The 4,874-nt window shown below is 37.5% G+C and overlaps 1 long non-coding RNA gene across 1 annotated transcript; it reads right to left on the reverse strand.

Annotated features, from left to right (window-relative positions):
* Positions 1 to 227: 227 nt before the first annotated feature.
* On the reverse strand, positions 228 to 4,441 carry LOC102297473. Its single transcript, XR_006052998.1, has 3 exons — positions 3,883 to 4,441; positions 506 to 574; positions 228 to 298 (listed from the first exon to the last, which is right to left on the reverse strand). It is a non-coding gene; the product is annotated as an uncharacterized LOC102297473 (long non-coding RNA).
* Between the last annotated feature and the right edge of the window lie 433 nt (positions 4,442 to 4,874).

Raw genomic sequence — 4,874 nt, forward strand, 5'->3', positions numbered from 1 at the left:
TTTTTTCCACTAATGCATGGTGTGTAATTTTTAATATGTGTGGGCTAGCCAGGATGCTAAAATGTTGCATTGCTCTCTTTGTCAACATAAGCTAGCGACAGCAGAATAAAACATATCATTTCTGCTGCCTGTCTGCACTCTACATAGACAGCATTTAAAATACATTTTAAAATGTATTTATAATATATTTTGAAATGTATTTTAGCACATATCTTTTTGTGCAGCACTATGGCTGTCATAGTGTCCTTATCAAGGGCAGTTCTTCACTCTGCGCCGATGTCCGTTTTGCTCTGTCCTCCTATAAAAAGCATGAACATTTGAGTGTTTGACTAGTTTTAGATTTCCAAAAATTTGATATTTGTACAACTAAACATTTGAACTACAATGATATGCTATTGAGAGATACTTTTATGGGTACTTTTTGGTAAAGAAACTGGTGACAGAGTTGTAGGCTTTTTAAAGTACTATTAGCTAACCATTTGAACTGACTTTCAAAGCTGATTACCTTTTAAATTGCTGTGGATCAAAACCTCCAGTGGGAAGGCGGCCATTAGAAGAACACGCACCATTGAACCTGAAAATAACAAAAACAAACAAAAAACAGAACAATATATAAGAGTCCGGTAGGGTAATAAATTCTTCTGAAGAATATACAGGGTGGGCCATTTATATGGATACACCGTAATAAAATGGGAATGGTTGGTGATATTAAAGTCCTGTTTGTGGCACATTAGTATATGTGAGGGGGCAAACTCCTCAAGATGGGTGGTGACCATGGTGGCCATTTAGAAGTCGGCCATCTTGGATACAACTTTTGTTTTTTCAATAGGAAGAGGGCCATGTGACACATCAAACTTATTGGTAATGTCACAAGAAAAACAATGGTGTGCTTGGTTTCAACGTAACTTTATTCTTTCATGAGTTATTTACAAGTTTCTGACCACTTATAAAATGTGTTCAATGTGCTGCCCATTGTGTTGGATTGTCAATGCATCTCCCACTCTTCACACACTGATAGCAACACCGCAGGAGAAATGCCAGCACAGGCATCCAGTATCTGTAGTTTCAGGTGCTGCACATCTCGTATCTTCACACCATAGACAATTGCCTTCAGATGACCCCAAAGATAAAAGTCTAAGGGGGTCAGATCAGGAGACCTTGGGGGCCATTCAACTGGCCCACGACGACCAATCCACTTTCCAGGAAACTGTTCATCTAGGAATGCTCGGACCTGGCACCCATAATGTGGTGGTGCACCATCTTGCTGGAAAAACTCAGGGAACGTGCCAGCTTCAGTGCATAAAGAGGGAAACACATCATCATGTAGCAATTTCAAATATCCAGTGGCCTTGAGGTTTCCATTGATGAAGAATGGACCCACTATCGTTGTACCCCATATACCACACCAAACCATCACTTTTGTTGTTCCAACAGTCTTGGAGGGATCCATCCAATGTGGGTTAGTGTCAGACCAATAGCGGTGGTTTTGTTTGTTAACTTCACCATTCACATAAAAGTTTGCCTCATCACTGAACAAAATCTTCTGCGTGAACTGAGGGTCCTGTTCCAATTTTGGAACATGTTGTTGGTCTCAAAGGTACGGTTTTAACTTGGTTTAAATCCTACCTCTCAGAGAGGTCGTTCTCTGTTGCTATGGGGCAACACTCCTCGGCTTCTGCCCCTATTTACTGTGGTGTGCCTCAAGGGTCCGTGCTCGGTCCTGCTCTTTTCTCTTTGTACATGTTGCCGTTGGGATTAATTTTTAGAAAATACAACATCTCCTTTCACTGTTATGCCGATGATATCCAGATTTATTCACCTTTGAAATCCGATGTGTCTGCTTCTTTGCAACCTCTGTTCAACTGTTTGCATGAAGTTAAAATTTGGTTATCACATAATTTTCTTACATTGAACGAGAATAAGACCGAAATCATAGTCTTTGGTAGTCACACTCCGCTAGACCAGTTAGCTGATGCCCTAGGCCCTCTCGCTAGCCATCTCTCGCTCACTGTAAGAAACCTTGGAGTGTTCCTGGATGGCTCTTTTAAACTTGAGAAACAGGTCTCCACTGTGGTAAAAAACAGCTTTTGCCAGTTGCGTCAGATATCTAAAGCAAAGCCGTTCCTTCCTTTAAAGGACCTTGAAAAGCTTATCCACGCATTTATCACATCCAGATTGGACTACTGTAACTCCCTCTACTCGGGCCTCCAACACTCTTCTCTTTACCGGCTTCAGTTAATTCAAAATGCAGCTGCGCGTCTTTTAACAGGTACGAGAATCTATGAACGCATAACTCCAATTTTAGCCAAACTACATTGGCTCCCTGTTAAATATCGCATAGATTTTAAAATTCTTTTGTTCACTTTTAAAATTCTGAATAATTTAGCGCCCACCTATCTCTCTGAACTACTCCACTTATACAATCCCAACAGAGCACTTAGATCATCCAATCACAGGCTCCTAGCACAACCTAGGTCTCGAATGAAGTCGAGAGGTGACCGGGCCTTTGCAACCGTGGCACCCAGACTCTGGAATAACCTCCCTGTTCATATTCGTACTGCCGAGTCTATCCAGTCTTTTAAATCACGTCTTAAAACGTATCTTTTTACTTTGGCTTTTGATTCTAACTAGTTGGCTGTTCTAGCTTGTTGTGTTGTTACCTATTGTTTGTTGTCCTGTTTTATTGTTTGTTTTAATTGTCTCATGCTTTTACTGACTGTGAAGCACTATGGTCAACACTGTTGTTTTAATATGTGCTATATAAATAAATTTTGATTTGATTTTGTTTTGCCCATTCTGCAAATTCTGTGCATTCATCCTTGTTGAGATGCTGCAGTAGCTGGAGTTTGTAAGGGTGCCATTTGTGAGTAGCTAATATCTGCCGAAGGGATGTTCGACTAATGCCACTCTCCAGTGACATGCGGCGAGTGCTACGCTGTGGGCTCTTGCTGAATGAAGCTAGGACAGCCACTGATGTTTCTTCATTAGTGACAGTTTTCTTGCGTCCACATTTTGGCAAATCCAACACTGAACCAGTTTCACGAAACTTAGCAAGCAGTTTGCTAACTGTAGCATGGGAGATGGGTGGTCTCGTAGGGTGTCTTGCATTGAAATCTGCTGCAATGACCCGGTTACTGCGTTCACCAGATATCAACACAATTTCGATCCGCTCCTCACGTGTTAACCTCTTCGACATGTCAATGGCTGTGAACAAAGAGAAACTTGTAAATAACTCATGAAAGAATAAAGTTACGTTGAAACCAAGCACACCATTGTTTTTCTTGTGACATTACCAATAAGTTTGATGTGTCACATGGCCCTCTTCCTATTGAAAAAACAAAAGTTGTATCCAAGATGGCCGACTTCTAAATGGCCACCATGGTCACCACCCATCTTGAGGAGTTTGCCCCCTCACATATACTAATGTGCCACAAACAGGACTTTAATATCACCAACCATTCCCATTTTATTACGGTGTATCCATATAAATGGCCCACCCTGTAGTTATTTTGGGTGAAAAACAAAAAATTCCTCTAAAATATATATACTGACATCAGCAATCAACATCATGATTGTAATTATTTCCTTTTTAGTACATCTACTGCTGTTTGCATGTGTCAAGCACTACGACTGTATCTATGCATATAAATTCACCATATATATCCTGCAAAAATGTTTTGTTATAGTCAAAAGGAAAACAAACAAAGGCATTCAATCAGAGGTGAGAAATTAATTGGGAATATGAATTATAGGTGAACTATTCTTTACCTACTAGCAATCAAGCTTCTTTAACCAAGAAGCTTGAAATATTTGAATGTAAAATAAAATAAATAAATAAATAATAATAAAAATAACATGATGTAATTAAAATGCACAACTTACATTAAGGAAATCTGCATTTGTATCCACAGGCTAAAAGTAAAACAGTAAATGTGTTAGTAATAGTACAGGTATTTGTAAAAAAAAAAAAAGAGGCAGTAACTGTGACGCTTCTAGTGGGATGCTAAATGCAGAGATTTATATTTACAGTATAATACTGCATGTACGGGTAGCTGTGTTGTGAACTGTAACTGAATATTAGAGAATCTCAGAGAAATTAAATGTATTTATTTTTTGAATTTATCAATCATAAAACCGTCTGTTTTGAAGGCCTGTTACGATAGCGACTTTTTGTTGGTCGGTATATTGCCCCATAAACAATTGCGACAAGTTATGTCATTGTCATTTTAAGACCATTTTATGTCTTTGAATGTATAATCATAATATAACACCATAATAATGCAAGATCTACACACTTTCAATTGACAAACCAACATCTAATTCTTAAAGTATTTAGATCATTGAAATTAGGAATCAAAATATTAGATACCTTAAAAACTTGAATAAATAGTAAATTTTCTAACAAATAGAAAACAATGTTATTTAATGTTATTGTTTTGTTATCATTATATTTTATTTTTGTAAATATTGCTGAATAAATAGTAAATTTTCTAACAAATAGAAAACAATGTTATTTAATGTTATTGTTTTGTTATCATTATATTTTATTTTTGTAAATATAATGGCAGATAAATTACATCATCAACAATTATTGAGGTCATGTACATGTATTGTGTGTTAAGTCGATATATCGATTATTGTGATAGGCCTACTGTTTTGGTATCATAACGAGCTTGTCAAACATGCATGACCACTAAGCAATGTCTAAGCAGTAGTATTGGTCTGAATGACAACAAACATAAGATATTAGCTACTCACAAATCGCACCCTTACAAACTCCAGCTACTGCAGCATCTCAACAAGGATGAATGCACAGAATTTGCAGAATGGGCAAAACAAAATCAAATCAAAATTTATTTATATAGCACATATTA

This window comes from Haplochromis burtoni, unplaced genomic scaffold (genome assembly GCF_018398535.1).
Source record: "Haplochromis burtoni strain Fernald_Lab_line unplaced genomic scaffold, NCSU_Asbu1 Contig_532, whole genome shotgun sequence".
Classification (NCBI taxonomy): domain Eukaryota; kingdom Metazoa; phylum Chordata; class Actinopteri; order Cichliformes; family Cichlidae; genus Haplochromis; species Haplochromis burtoni.